The sequence below is a fragment of the Schistocerca cancellata genome, chromosome 12, assembly GCF_023864275.1.
Source record: "Schistocerca cancellata isolate TAMUIC-IGC-003103 chromosome 12, iqSchCanc2.1, whole genome shotgun sequence".
In the NCBI taxonomy this organism is placed as follows: Eukaryota; Metazoa; Arthropoda; class Insecta; order Orthoptera; family Acrididae; genus Schistocerca; species Schistocerca cancellata.
In genome coordinates this window covers 83,436,345-83,453,518 of record NC_064637.1, presented here as the reverse complement: position 1 = coordinate 83,453,518, position 17,174 = coordinate 83,436,345, and positions in this window count along the sequence as shown.

Here is a 17,174-nt window from a genome sequence, read left to right as displayed (position 1 = left end):
GTAACTGATACTCCGGTTGGAAAGTGTGAATTAAGATCCAGACTGAATGTTTCATTCTGCAAACAAGTGCGCGCTATTTTGAGATTTCCCAGCTTATTAAAACTATATACCGGCACGGGATTCGAACCCGGATGCTTGTGTACTATCACCGACTCAGATGCCTAATAGGTAAGGCTCACGGCTCGCCCTCATTGCTTCAATTTTTGCAGTAACCTCTCCTCCCCCTTACTTTGCAAACTTCATTCTTGGATAGCTCAATAGTTCTAGGTTAGAATCAGCCTGTGGGGTGGGTCGCAAGCTGTGCTAGGCTAGATCTGTAAGTAAAAGATTTCGAGGCCTGGTGCGGCACACTGATTTCTTCTGTGATGGAGTTTCAGCCACGCAATGAGTTAGAGTTGAATGAAAAGATGCTTTAAAATTTTTTTTCCTTTACAATTTGACGTGAGTGAAGAAAAGCGGCGTCATGATAACTCCTTGATCACGTTTTCCAGTGCTGATTACTTGTTCAATAAAGGCTAAAGCCATGTTCAACTCTAAGGTTTGTTTGGGAACAAGGGAGGTTTACTTGGCATCGACCTAGTGGTGGTGGTAATGCCCGTGTCCTCCTTTGCAGTTTGACTTCAATTTCCTAGTCAGTTATGCTGTGATACACGAGAACAAATACAGATCATGAGGTAAAATGATTAGGACGAAAAGTCGTGTTCTTACATTTACGTTAGCCCACTTGCGTCCTCTTAGCTCTTCCGGGCACGTTACGCTAGGTCATCTGGAAGGCCAACAGATAGATGGCGGCCACAGAAGCAGTGCTGTATACTTTTGGACACCAAAGGAGTCGAACGGTAGTGTGACGTATCTAAGGAGTGGCAACTAGACAAAAGTAAATGTAAGCCAGAGATTTTCATCCTAATCATTATATTTCCTGACTATCATGTGAGCCCAGGGCGTTTTGTCCAAGTGGGTTATTTAATGACTGCTGTTTAGCATATTAGTGTGCACCTCTTTAATGGATTAGAAATGAAGAGCCAGATGAGGAAAGCGAGACCATCGTAATGTTTCGAAGTGTGTTTTCGCTGTCTTAAGGAGGTCATACACTTGATAGATAGAACGATCTCTATGTAGCAGGGTTGACACATTCAGTTGTATTTATAAATCTTAATTTATTTGCAATCGCTTTCCGTGTTATATTACACCACCTTCAGGCACCTCTATGATATCAGGTGATCATATGGGTATATCGTAAACATCGTTCTACATCACACAGAACATAAAGAAGAAGAAGAAAAACAAAACGATGTCCGCTATGCTTCTTTTCTGCTATGGCATGGACAAGGAATCAAATCAACAAGTCTTTTTAATGAGATGCCACCGTTTACACCACAGCAGCAAAGGACTTTCAGGATAGTGGACTTTGCATCCTCTACCCTATAAAGGTAAAGCCGTGATCAACTCGTAGGTCGGTTTGAATAGTACAGAGCTTTGTTAATGGTAGTCCTTTCGGAGGTCATATTCCGCTGCCTCTTTCGTCCGACGTTTGAACTGAGTTAGACACTAGTTATATGGAGACCTACTCGTACAGTTTACTGTGGATTCCTAATCACGACGCAACTTGGCATTTTTAACATCAACAACTTTTGCCAGATGGCTAACAAGTGAAAAGTGGCCAATAAAAATAGTGCGTCTGGTCGAGAACCGAACCCAAGGTCTTCGCATCCATAGTCTGGCGCCTTACCACTGAGCCAACTGTACAAACTGTATCCCACTGACTGCCCGCTATCCACGAGATCACTTGGCATCGTGGAGAGGCCCGAAGCAGGTTAACGTGTTCTGAGTGTGAAGGACCTGGGTTTAGTTTCCGGTACTGCCAGGGATTCTTCCAGTAGTGGTACGACTGAAACAGGGTGCAATCAGGTTCGTGATGTCAACTATGAGGAGCTGGCAACGGCCGGTAGGGCGGTGTGCTGACGTCACGCCCCACCATAGCGCATCACAATGGCGCCACTGGCACAGGACGACACGGCGGTCGGTCGAATAGCAATGTAGTTAACGGAGAGTTCGCTTTTTTGTAACACACGAAATAAGATAAATAATTACAGCTGAAGGCGAAATCCGTATTACATAAAGGTACAGTGACAGCTGTCGTCCCACAATCTGTTCGAAGACGGATTTACGGAGAATATTTAAATAACCTACAGTTCCGTGTGGACTACGAACCACGGGGAGATCCATTTGTTTAGTTTCGATTTTAGGGGTGTGTGGACAGCCTTGGGGGCGGCAGAGACGGCGGCGAGTCTCACCTGGTGCGGGGGCGGCGGTGGGCTGTCCTCGTAGAGGCTGCCGTTCATCATGGCCCACCACGTGACGCCGGCGCCGCCGCTGCCGTTGCTGTTGCTGCCTCCGTTGCCGGGCGGCGCCGGGGGCGAGGACATGGGCGCCGCCGCCACCGCCAGCGACGGCGACAGCACGCCGCCCGCCCCCGGGGGCGGCACGGCGGCCGCGGGGGCGGTCGAGGCGGTCGCGTCCACGTAGTGGCCGCCGTAGTGTGCGCCGGCGGCGGAGACCACAGGGCCTCCGCCCCCGGCGCCCGGCACCACGCCGCCGCCGCCGCCCCCGCCGCCGCCGTGGTGGTTCAGGTGATTGAAGTGGTGGTAGGCGGCCGCATGGTGGTGGTGGTGGTTGAAGTGGTTGATATGGTGGTGGTGGTTGATGTGGTGGTGGTGGTGATTGAGGTGGTGGGGGTGGACGTCGTAGAGGGCGCCGCCCCCGCCGGCGTCCACGTCGGCCACGGACAAAATCGCGGCGGCCGTCGGGGACGAGCGGTTCGGCTTGATCTCCCACAGCTTGGCAGCTCAGCGGCGGCGGCGGGGGCGGCGTCCCGGCGCCGCAGGGGCGCGCATACCCCGCGAGGTTGGCACCCCTGGCTGTCTCCTTTGCGCGTGCTCTGATCGATACCCGGCCGTCGATCTATGCTATCCTAGGGTCCGTCTCAGACGTATCCTGTTCCACTCCGCACCGATTCCATTCCCAGTCTCTCCTCACCAGGTAAATGCTAAGCAGCACAGCAAATTTCAGTATTCACTCCCGAGACCTGCTCAACTGTCCCGTCTACAGCTGGAGTCTACATGTAAACACGCTGTCTCGCGGCAGTTTTTCCAGACCAAACCACACGGCTCTGGAGAGCGCCGATTGGTGTGCCGCTGCTCGGACAACACTGCTAGCACGCGGGACTTAATTGGGAGCCGGTTCGGGCGCGAGCGGTCGGTGCCTCGGCAGCGAGTTTGGCGCCGCGAGGTTGGCAGCGACGCCGCGCAGCGCGCACGCAGGTGCGCAGGTGGTGGGGGCAGCGAGGGGCGGCGTCGGGGGGCGGCGGCCGGAGGCGTCGGCGCGGCAGACGCGCGCCGCCGTCCCAGGCGGAAGGGTCGCCTCTGGGCGGCGAGTTGAGCTTGCCGATGCAGCGGACTAATAAAACAGCACCGCACTCCCGTACTGTCAATAAATCCACCAGCAGTCCCACCGAAGTCAGCAGCACGTCTCCGTCACACTAATGCCATTAGCCAACATGGAAGCAGTATTTGTAGTCAATGTTTTTATACTATTCACTTCACAAGATACGAGACGTACACTGTCGAAAAGCACACAACAAGTAACAAGGAGAGGGTATCACTGTTATTACACAGCAATTACGTCTAATGCGCTCCTACTCGTCCTTCGGTGTCCCCTCCTCTCTCCTGTCACCACCAGTAGCCCGTGCACAGCTTCTCAGACCGACGGCGGAGGAAAGCTCAGTACGTCAAAGCCGTAAACGGAGCGACAAAAAATCCCCCCTCGCAGGAGCTGTTCTGATCGACCGACCCGTTTTCTCCTCGGACGGCTGCCGCGTAAATCAGCCGGCAGACGACGTGGCGTCCGCACTGTGCGATGACGTCACCGCCCGCCGAAGAGGGAGCAGCGCGTGGAACGACGATGCGTATGGGGGAGCGGCGGTCGTCTCTCTGCGACCTCGAGGGAGGCCGGTCTTAATAGCTCCCGCTCCCCGACGGCGAATAAAACAGCTGATCGCAGCGGGGAGAGTTCCCGCGCGCGCTCTGATATATGGGTCACAGTCGCCCTCCTCACAGCTGACCTTTTTTTTTCTCTCTCTCCCGCCGAACCGTATCAGCTGGCGCGCTAGCTGTCAAAACGGGAAAGTTATTTTATTTCCCGACGCCAGCCACGCTCGAACGGACACAGTCACAGGCGACAAATTTACAAAAGCGAGTGACGACGGATTCGATTCGTGACACCAGCTCCCGGCAGTAAAAACTCTCGCCGGAGCAGTTTGTTTACGCTGATTAATGACACACGTGCTCGGTCCACAAAACAGGGTGACCTCTACGAAGTGTTGCGGTCGTAAAAAACAGCAGTTTGAAATAATTCTTAAGTGTTCTCGCAGTGCTATTCACGCAGAGTGTCACGATGATTGATAACTTCCACTTGTCGTTGGCGTGCTACGCTACACTGCTGTCTCGCTACGAACCGCGGGAGGGTATTTCTTTGGTACTGCGCGCACACACACACACACGACACTGTTCTAGACAGCAGCTCCCCCTGTTGTTCGGTGCTGCCGTAGAGTCTGGTGTCACTCGGAGGCGAGGATAGCGTCTCGTCACGGAACGAGCACAGCTCCCGGTTGTCTCGGAAACCTCGTGCGCAGTGAGTAGTTATCGGAGATTGCGACAGGTGCTGTGCCGCGGGTAGTGTAACATTCAGACGGGCTCGATAGCTGCCGTTGGAATGTAGTGAGAGACACGGGTGTCGTCGAGGCGTTCGGTACGGCGGAGTGGCCCGAGGTGCAGACGCCGTGGCTGGTGTGTCGCGGCCGACGCGCGGGCAGGCGGAGTGGTGGGTCGCGGACGCCCTCTGCCTGCCGACTGAAGACGCGGCGGCCAGCTCGGCCCACAGACGGCGCCGGCGGCGACGCGCGCGCCGCCGAGCGGCGGTCCGCCCAACCAGTCGCTACCGCCGCCACCGCCGCCGACTCCGACTGCGGACGCTGCGGGCCCGAGAGCGGCGCTCGGAGGCGGCAGTCCTCACCTCACACTTCGAGGGTACCCACACATACACTAAAAGATCGCGCCTCGAAGGAATTATCTGAACGCATCGGAAATCGGTCGATATGACTAACATGTACTACAGACAAACAAATGATTTCAGTTTCAGTAAAAATGAATGATTTTTATCAAGGGATAGAGCTTCATGACTTCACCAAGTCAATAATGGGTTGGCCACCTCTGGCCCTCATGCAAGCAAGTATTCGGAGACAGAGTTAGATGTCCTCCTGAGGGATCCAGTCGGCGCGTCAGATCGTCATATCCTGTGATGGTTGGAGGGTTGTGCCGATAATGATACAAGCGTTCTTAACTGGCGAGAGTGCGGTGTCCTTGCTGGCCAAGGTAGAGTCTACATCTACATCTACATCCATACTCCGCAAGCCACCTGACGGTGTGTGGCGGAGGGTACCTTGAGTACCTCCATCGGTTCTCCCTTCTATTCCAGTCTCGTATTGTTCGTGGAAAGAAGGATTGTCGGTATGCCTCTGTGTGGGCTCTAATCTCTCTGATTTTATCCTCTTGGTCTCTTCGCGACATATATGTAGGAGGGAGCAATATACTGCTTGACTCCTCGGTGAAGGTATGTTCTCGAAACTTCAACAAAAGCCCGTACCGAGCTACTGAGCGTCTCTCCTGCAGAGTCTTCCACTGGAGTTTATCTATCAACTCCATAACGCTTTCGCCATTACTGAATGATCCTGTAACTAAGTGCGCTGCTCTCCGTTGGATCTTTTCTATCTCTTCCATCAACCCTATCTGGTACGGATCCCACAGTGCTGAGCAGTAATCAAGCAGTGTGCGAACAAGCGTACTGTAACCTACTTCCTTTGTTTTCGAATTGCATTTCCTAAGGATTCTTCCAATGAATCTGTCTGGCATCTGCTTTACCGGCGATCAACTTTATATGATCATTCCATTTTAAATCACTCCTAATGCGTACTGCCAGATAATTTATGGCATTAACTGCTTCCAGTTGCTGACCTGCTATATTGTAGCTAAATGATAAGGGATCTTTCTTTCTACGTATTCGCAGCACATTGCACTTGTCTACATTGAGATTCAATTGCCATTCCCTGCACCATGCGTCAATTCGCTGCAGATCCTCCTGCATTTCAGTACAATTTTCCATTGTTACAACCTCTCGATATACCACAGCATCATCCGCAAAAAGCCTCAGTGAACTTCCGATGTCATCCACAAGGTCATTTATGTATGTTGTGAACAGCAACGGTCCTATGACACTCCCCTGCGGCACACCTGAAATCACTCTTACTTCGGAAGACTTCTCTCCATTGAGAATGACATGCTGCGTTCTGTTATCTAGGAACTCTTCAATCCAATCACACAATTGGTATGATAGTCCATATGCTCTTACTTTGTTCATTTCTGTCAGGCAAGAAGACGAGCAGTGGAAACTCTCGCCGTATGCGGGTAGGCATTATCTTGCTGAAATGTAAGCCCATGATGGCTTCCCATGGAGGGCAAGAAAACGGAGCGTAGAATAACATCCACGTACCGCTGTACTGTAAGGGTTCCGCGGATGACCATCAAAGGAGACCTGCTATGAACGGACATGGCAACCCAATCCATCACCTCTGGTTGCTGGGGGGTTGATGAACGACAATCGGCTTGGTATCGCACTGCTGTCCGGGGCGTCTCGAGACATGTCTTTGGCCTGGATTATCATTGACTGGAGCAGAATTGTCTTCATTTATGGACCACCCCCCCCCCCACCCCTTCCCAATGAGATCGATGAAAACCGAAGAATTTGATACGATATCCCCCAGTAGGACATCCAACAACTCTGTCAGTCAATGCCAAGTCGAATAACTGCTTGGAGAAGGGCCAGGGGTAGACCGCAGCTTAGTTTCTGCAGCTCATTCTCTCAAATAACTCATTCAATTTTTAGGGAATTTTAATCACTGCTTGTCTTACACGTACAACACATCTACGATTTCCGTCCCATTCGGATAATTCCTTGGAGGTGTGTTTTCTTTCTTTTTTGGGTTATAGCGTATTTCCTAGTACGTGCTTACTCCGACACAATAGCACTGTTCAAAGAGGTTTCGGACTTATAGTCGGTCGTCATTGACTTCACCTCACGATATTACAGCAAGGCACCCATCAGCGGCCTTAAGGTGGGCCATCGAGATCTGACGGAGACGTTTTTAGTGGTTATTTCAATTCACTCGAAGATACAGGCTGATTGCGGAAGTCCCACTTGATCCAAATACAAAATGGTTCAAATGGCTCTGAGCACTATGGGACATAACTTCTGAGGCCATCATTCCCCTAGAACTTAGAACTACCTAAACATAACTAACCTAAGGACACCACACACATCCATGTCCGAGGCAGGATTCGAACATGCGACCGTAGTGGTTGTGCGGTTTCAGACTGTAGCGCCTAGAACCGCTCGGTCACACCGGTCGGCCATCCAAATACACTGGAGTGCAAAACTTAAGGATGAAAGTAAGCTGCGCATGATGTGTCACTTCTGAGTAACGTAGCTCGATGTGACTTGAACCAGACATGGAAAGGACCGCTATAGTAGAGTACAGTACACAAAGTAAGAATGAGGCGAACAGAAATTGCAGTTTTATTCAAAGACAGTAATTACATAAAAGTCACCATGATTTATTATGGTCCTCTGGACATTGCAAAAGGCGAGACTTGCATCTTAAGGGGTTATGTATGTAAAATTGGTCAAAAAAGCTGAAACCTCTTCTGCTACCAGATAGTTCTGTAGCATCCAGAATGAGATTTTCACTCTGGAGTGGAATGTGCGCTGATATAAAACTTCCTGGCAGATTAAAACTGTATGCCGGAAGTTTCATATCAGCGCACGCTCCGCTGCAGAGTGAAAATCTCATTCCGGAAACATCCCCCTGGCTGTGGCTCAGCCATGTCTCCGCAATATCCTTTCTTTCAGAAGTTCTAGTCGTACATGGTTCGCAGGAGAGCTTCTGTGTAGTTTGGAAAGTAGGAGACGAGGTACTGGCAGAAGTAAAGCTGTGAGGACGGGGCGTGAGTCGTGCTTGGATAGCTCAGATGGTAGAGCACTTGCCCGCGAAAAGCAAAGGTCCCGAGTTCGACTCTCGGTCCGGCACACAGTTTTAATCTGCCAGATGTTTCAGTTCTGTATCATGTTAGAAATATTATCTCCAATTTACGTTGTTAATGATTGCTACAAATGATAACTATGTATTCTTACTTCAATCCTGTTTTCTACACGACTCTGTCTTTCTTTACGATATTTTATTATTTACAGAAAACAGAGAAGACTTCTGTAGAGTATATAAGACTGTGAATACATTTACGATTCGATTAAGTACGTGATGGAACGCAAAAGGCGAACAAAATATTTAGTAATCTCAATTAAAAGGGATGTAATACGACATATTTAGCCATCTATTGTTGTTAAAATTTACTCACATGATGCTTGTCTGGTGTTCAGTGGTTGTAACAATGGAAAAAACAAGGCCTTAGTGAGACTAGGATTTGATGCAAGTTGCTTCACTGAAAACCTATTGGAAAAGATCGATGATATGCGTATTGCTAGATCAGCCTAGAAGAAAAGAGCTATATGAAGACCAAAAAGACCAAATGATGGTTATGGCGAACAATTGGGGTACATGTCTCTGGCATAAATGCTAGTAAAATCTTTTCCCTATATTTATCGCACCATTAATATTTCAGCATATGAGGCACATTTTGTGCTGAGTGTTTGCATATAAAATGTGGAAAGTTTGAAACGTCCCCTTAGAAAAATTGTACAAGACTGTGCTTAAACTGACATACAATATTTTTAGCGCAACGCAATCTGACTTTCAAAAATCCCTACAAAAGAATGGCCCTGACTAACATTAACCTATACGTTTCACAAATCACTTACATCACAAAAATCTTGGTTACTCGAACTACTGCAATACAGCGAGCGCCACTACTGCCAGCTAAATAAAAGATTCAAACTATGGAAGGCACTAACTACTGATAGGAATAGTTAGCAAATGAAAGATTTTAATAGAGAACAAACAATGTATTTACCTTAATAGTCATCAAAAGTCATTATATATATAGCAGTTCATGACATCCAGTCTTACAAATTTCAAAACTCCGCCTTTTCTCTCCCCACATCCACCACTGCTGGCGGTTCACCTCCAATTGCTCAACGCTACGCGCTGTTCACATCCATCTGCCCAACACTACAATGGCAGACAACAATGCAAACTAACCACAGACTGCACACAGCACAGCCAGTGATTTTTCATACAGAGTGCTACGTGGCGTTACCAATAAGAAAACCTAAACAGCCTACCTACATAGCCCCCATGCTCCCCATAAGAAATTTTTCAAATTGTTTTGGGCAGTGGCCAATACAGATCTGAAAAAAATTTTCATAAATACAATAACAAAGATATCAAATGCACACACTTATCGATACAATGTTGGTCAAAAGCTAAAATTTTCTCACAGCCCATAACGACAGTCCTGATCATCCATCACAGTAAAATTGCAGTGTTTATCTCAAAGTCTGAACAGAAAAAGAAAATGCACACAGAAGTAGTGGATTTCCATGCAGTCTTGAAGAAGTAGTGTTGTCCTTCCAACGGAAAGACAGTGCTGACTCTTGACATGCTGACAGGTAATGGGTCACAACAGAGCAAACCCACAGCATAGTCAGTCGACGTTTTGAAGACTATTGGTAGGTAGGTCATCACAGAGCAGACCACTGTAGTCCTGTTAGAGATTACGGTATTGGTGGGCCATCAGAGGTGCAGACCCACTGCAGTCCTTGTAGAAATAATGGTATTGGTGGGTCATCAAAGGTGCAGACCCACTGCAGTCCTTGTAGAGATGGCCAGCAGCCATCTGCTGTGACTGTGCATGTGCACAATCACCATCGAAGAGTCTTGTGTACAATATTGCAAGTCCATGAACCACCACTTGTGCAATCACAATCTTTTTTTAAATGTCCTTAAAACCAGCATTGCTGTTATCCAGTCCCTTGCTGTATTATTAACACACGTGCAAACACTATCAGTCCCTACTTCTCACATATTGTCCATATACTATGACCAACAGAAACGTGTGCAGTGAAATGTAACTTACAAGTTACTTAATTTGATGAACTGGTGTCAATTACAATTTTATAACATAAGAATACAATAACAAAGGTACAAAATACATCATTAAAACATAATAATACAGATAACATTTGCAGTAACACAGGCTTTACAAAACAATAGAAATAAACACATACATCAGTGTTACAGGAATTATGACACAAGTAAATACATAAAAGATCAGAATAACTTTTGAAACATCAACTTCACACATGAGCATTAAAACAAAACAGAATAAATAATGTCTAAGCATCTTTACAAAATAAATAACATAGTATTAGAAAAATTCTACAACATAACTCTCATCAGCTAAACACATCAAGACAGGAAAAACACAAATACAATAGGGTACATAAAAACATAGTGGGATAACACAAGGAAAGGGCAGGGTTTGTTTTACTACAGTATTTTGCAAACTGAACTTTCTATACTTCTCGGAGATCTCCCTTCGTTCTTCATTATTCCCAAAAAGTCCTATCTATACCTGCTTTCTGTACTTTTTTCGTACAACTTCTCAATGCACTTCTTCCAATTCATCGCAACTCATTAAGTGATGGATGTTCCATGCGGCTTTTCGCGGATGACGCTGTACTATACAGGAAGTTGCAGCATTAGAAAATTGTAGCAAAATGCAGGAAGATCTGCAGCGGATGGGCACTTGGTGCAGGGAGTGGCAACTGACCCTTAACATAGACAAATGTAATGTATTGCGAATACATAGAAAGAAGCATCCTTTATTGTATGATTATATGATAGCGGAACAAACACTGGTAGCAGTTACTTCTGTAAAATATCTGGGAGTATGCGTGTGGAACGATTTGAAGTGGAATGATCATATAAAATTAATTGTTGGTAAGGTGGGTACCAGGTTGAGATTCATTGGGAGAGTCCTTAGAAAATGTAGTCCATCAACAAACGAGGTGGCTTAAAAAACACTCGTTCGACCTATACTTGAGTATTGCTCATCAGTGTGGGATCCGTACCAGATCGGGTTGACGGAGGAGATAGAGAAGATCCAAAGAAGAGCGGCGCGTTTCGTCACAGGGTTATTTGGTAACCGTGATAGCGTTACGGAGATGTTTAACAAACTCAAGTGGCAGACTCTGGAAGAGAGGCGCTCTGCATCACGGTGTAGCTTGCTCGTCAGGTTTCGAGAGGGTGCATTTCTGGATGAGGTATAGAATATATTGCTTCCCCCTACTTATACCTCCCGAAGAGATACGAATGTAAAATTAGAGAGATTTTTGCGCGCACGGAGGCTTTCAGACAGCCGATCTTCCCGCGAACCATACGCAATTGGAACAGGAAAGGGAGGTAATGACAATGGCACGTAAAGTGCCCTCCGCCACACACCGTTGGGTGGCTTGCGGAGTATAAATGTAGATGTAGATGTAGATGTAGATGAGGCAATGCAGCAGCACAAAACAATTAATACACACAGAAATGACAAAAATATGCAAATTGGCAAAGCAAGCAGCAGTAAATGTAATAACTTATATCTAAACATGACAAAGCTCAATCAGAAAAAATATTACAGTAAAATGGTCATATTTAGTACCTATGTCACATCTTAACACTAGAGTGATGCATCACGAGAACTTACTCTAGCAGACCAGATACCAAATCGTAAAAAAATTATTTTTGCAGTTCCTGTGAAGGGAAATGATTATTTGTCCTCTCTTTTCTAAGAAAGTACATCGTAAACGTATTCTTTACTGGGTCTGTAGACAGAAAATAGTGATATTAGTATATCTATTAAATTTTTTTAACCATTGCTGAAGTGCTGCTAGAAACTAGATATTAAACAAAATAAGCAATCTCTAAACTAGAAAGACAATAGATGTAAAATGTTTCTCATTATTTCATTAGGCATTTTAGTAAATATCATAAATTAAGAGCTTCACAGTATAATCATATGTTTTCAAGTTTGAACGTGTCTTATTTGCGATGTTTTCTACAAAGAAATGTCAATAGCGGGGATAATGGCCTCCTTTTTTCTCCACCTGTGCATCTGAAAGGCACACACTAATGGCTTTTTTCCAGGTGACTGCCGCGCAGCTGGGTGCCCACGACTCATTACGTGAAGGTGGTCACTTAACTTTCTTACTGAAATATTTATGACACCAGTTTGCATTACAGTGACAGTCTCATATACAAAATTTCGCAGGTCGAGAATTTGCGTTGCAAATGTGTAGAAACAAATTCCCATGAATAAAACAGTGTTCAAAATGTTTTCATTGGCATTGTGATACATTCGCGCATTTACACACATTTCATAACTCTTTAAGTACGATTCTTGGTTTCCAACATCCTTTTCCACAAATCAGAGTCCCTAACCACTAGTCATTATTCCTTACCTTATTACACATATATATATTCGTCGACACTTCTTCAATATTTCATCTTAATAAATACGTAGCATAATAAATTCCTCATATAACATCAGCTTATTGATCATAAACATACCTCAACTGCATAATACACATTGTAGTCGTAAAAATAACATCATAACACCTCCGTCAAATCTCAAAAACGTCATAGCTTTCAGCAATAATTTCAAAACCTAAAAAATATTCTCTGCTCATTTCAATAGTGTCATCTACCTCGAACGTACTTTAAAATCATGCCCTCTTACCAAATACATCATTCAAAGATCTCATAGTATCACAATGGTTCCGAAAAAATATGAACAGTTCACAAAGTACAGACAAAATACAATTTCATAAGTGTGAAGTTACCCATCTGTGTAATTGCGCAAACATGTGTCACTGATATAGTAAAAAAAAAAATGTTTATTTCTCAGTTAAATGATCAGATAGCTGTATAATTTGTGTGTTAGAGAAATATGGTAGCGATGTGTAAAGTTGTATAAGCAGATACCAAATTAGCTAGGGATCTTTGTGCTTGCCAAACACATGGTACACAAAGTGAGCGTGCACCCCCCTGAGGATTAATGTAATTATACCTTCAGGCGTTACAGATTACAGCAATGGAATGAAATGTATCACAGAAAACCTTTGTATCATTGTACTTCAAATATCTTTAAAAATAAATGTTTTAAGTACAGAATTAATCACTCAAATACGTGTACTGTAGCGCTAAACTGTGCGTCTTGTTGTAAGATAATATCTGTGGAAGTGTCATAGTTATCGACCTCCGAAAGCTAAGTTCCGCAAAAGTCAATGTACTTACCTCATGATAAACAAAAGTGAAATGCTTTGCGTATAAATATCTTAGTTATTACGCTTATTGCCGTGATGAAGAAAGTACTGTGCTGTAATGTATTGTTGTGCTACGGAAAAGGCTGTCTCATTGTAGCTATACCACAAAAGTTACTACTAAAACATGTTTAACTTTCCAGAATAATTTAGAAAAACTGTGCACATATAAAACAGATACACCGCAAAAGCAACAATGTAAATTGTGTCACATATTAGTAACGTCGCGATATAATCGTGAAACTGTCAAATAAACTAACCACTGTGTCATCTAGTATCTCACAGAACGTACTTTAAATCCAGAATGTATTTTCAAGTAAACCAAAATGTTGCATTAAAATCGCATTAGCAGTACTGGTAAATGTTCTAAGTATGTGAGCCTTATAGACGTTATGTAATTGTGCAACTAACAAGCAAGAATGTACACACACAATAACACTGTGTCGTCTGTTCACAATAACAATGCATTCGTAATTTCTGTTTAAATAAGTTCTCTTGGTATTTGATTGGATATTTAACTTCAAACATTGTTGCATGTTAACAGATTCTAAGTCTGACAAAGCATACTAGTAATGTAAAGTGAAAAGGTTAATGGTAAAGACAAAGTTAAAAAGCAGATTATCTTTCAATAAACGGTTCTACATGTGAAATGTGGTGAAAATCTTTACGCTTCCTAGTACGCTGATTTTCAACTTCAACGGAATTATCAGTGGTATATGGTATTTCGGTAAAGAATGCTCAAATTTTTCTCGAAGTTAGCATCTATGTTATTTTTCTCTGAGCCAGCTGGCGCACATGGCTGCCTACGGTGCGAGTTATTGTCTGCTGTCTCTTTGTTGGCGTGCATCGTTATAGGGATTAGGAGACCTAACTTCTACAAATTCACCTTGCCCAGAGGGCCCAACCCTGTTTAAACCCCACCAGTTCTGATGAAATTCAGGTCTGTCGTTATGATTATACCGTCTGTCGTCATGTCGGTACTTCCTGTAGTTTCTTTCTTGTCGGTTAAGTGGTGGAGAATTTCTCTCTGAATTATCACTGCACGGTGGACCGTTGCGTCTGAAGTTATTCTGTCTCCTGTGATAATAATAGTTCTGGTTGCCAAATTGTCTGTTTAATTATTTTGGTTCTCATATTGTCTGTTTCTCTGATTGTCTCTGTGATAGTCATTACCGTGGAGAGGTGATCTTTCCCTGTAATTATTACTACTCTGCCAACGGTTGTCATACGGGAGATGTCTGTTTTGGTCACGATTTACGTTGTAAGAATAGACTTGTCGTGTCCAGTTATTGTTTCTGTCATCATGGAATTGTGGCGGATGTGACCTGTAGTAATTATTTTCCTGTTTTCGCATCCCGCAACTGTCTGTGTCAATTTCTAATTCTTGCAAGAGTCCCTGAAAAGCTTCAATATCGTCTTTGCAACGCCCTGCCAAAATAATATTTCTTAAATGTTCAGGTAGCTTGATTAAGCAAATGCGGATGAGTTCTGAGGGGCTGTATGGGTTTGACAGGTACTGATTCTTGTGCAACATGTCTTTAAAATATTTCACAAGACTGGAAAATTCAGATTGTTCGAAATGTTTCATCATTATGATGTTATGTTTTACTTGGTCTTGTGTAGCTTGAGACCAATATGCTGAGAGGAAGGCATGATAAAATTCTCCTTCACTGTGACAATCATGAATGACTCATACCGCTGGCAGCCACAAAACGTACTTCTGAAACTGACGACGCAGCTGCTGTAGCTAGTAATTACGTAAAAATGGAAGACATTAGGGACATCTTACTCCAGGAACACGACATAAAACATAACCACATTGCATATCCTGTGATTCACATTACAGTAAATGACGTAAAATTTACAGCAGTACTTGACTCTGGCAGTCCCATTTCTGCTATAAAATTTTTCACTTTACATTACTAGTATGCTTTGTCAGACTTAGAATCTGTTAACATGCAACAATGTTTTGAAGTTCACTATCCAGTCTAGAACCTAGGGAACATATTTAGACAGTATTTACGAGTACATTGTTATAGTGAACAGACGACACAGTGTTATTGTGTGTGTACATTCTTGCTTGTTAGTTGCACGATTATGTAACGACTATAAGGCTGACATACTTAGAACATGTACCGGTACTGCTAATAAGATTTTAATGCAACATTTTGGTTTACTTGAAAATACATTCTAGATTTAAAGTACTTTCTGTGAAATACAGGATGACACAGTGGTTGGTTTATTTGACAGTTTCACGATTATATCGCGATGCTACTAATATGTGACACAATTTACATTGTTGCTTTTGCGGTGTATCTGTTTTATATCTGCACAGTTTTTCTGTATTATTATGGAGAGTAAAAGATGTTTTAGTAGTAACTTTTGTGGTATAGGTACAATGAGATAGCCTTTTCCATAGCACAACAATACGTTACGTTGATCACGGTAAGGTATGTAATAACTACGATATCTATACGCAAAGCGTTTCACTATCGTTTATGATGAGGTAAGTAAATTGACTTCAGCAGAACTTTGCTTACAGAGGACAACTACGACACTTCCACAGAATTATCTGACAACAAGACGCACATTTAGCGCTACAGGACACGCATTTGAGAGATTAACGTTGTACTTAAAACATTTATTTTTAAAGATTTTTGAATTACAAAGAAAGTTTTACGTGATACATTTCATTCCATTGCAGTAATCTGTAACACCTGAGGGTATAATTACATTAATCCTCAGGGGGGTACACGCTTATTTTGTGTACCATGTGTATGGCAAGCACAAGAAGCCCTAGCTAATATGGTATTTGCTTATACAACTTTACACATTGATACCATATTTCTCTAACACATAAATTACACGGCTATCTGATCATTTAACTGGGAGAGACAAAATTTTTTTTTTTTTACTACGTCAGTGACAGATGTTTACGCAATTACACAGTTGGGAAACTTCATACTTATGAAATTGTATTTTGTCTGTACTTTGTGAACTGTTCATATTTTTTTCAGAACCATTGTGATACTATGAGAGCTATGAATGATGTATTTGGTATGGGGTCATGATTTTTCAAGTACGTTGGAGGTAGATGACACTACTGAAATGAGCAGTGAATTTTTTTTAGGTTTTGACATTATTGCAGAAAGCTACGCCTTTTTTGAGATTTGACGGAGGTGTTATGATGTTATTTTTACGACTACAATGTGTATTATGCTGTTGAGGTATGTTTATGATCAATAAGCTGATGCTATATGAGGAATTTGATTATGCTACGTATTTATTATGATGAAATATTGAAGAAGTGTCGAGGAATATGTATATGTGTAATGAGGTAAGGAATAATGAGCAGTGGTTAGGGACTCTGACATGTGAAAAAGTATGTTGGAAACCAAGAATCATACTTTAAGAGTTATGAAATGTGTGTAAATGCGTGAATGTATCACAACACCGACGAATATTTTTTGGACACTGTTATATTTGTAGGATTTTGTTTCTACAGATTTGCAACGCAAATTCTCGAACTGTGAAATTTTTATATGAGGCTGTCACTGTAGTGCAAACTGGTGTCGTAAATATTTCAGTAAGAAAGTTAAGTGACCACCTTCACGTAATGAGTCCTGGGCACCCAGCTGCGTGACAGTCGCCTGGAAAAAAGCATTAGTGTGTGCCTTTCAGAGGCACAGGTGGAGCAAAAAAAGGAGGCCTTGCTATTGACATTTCTTTGTAGAAAGCATCGC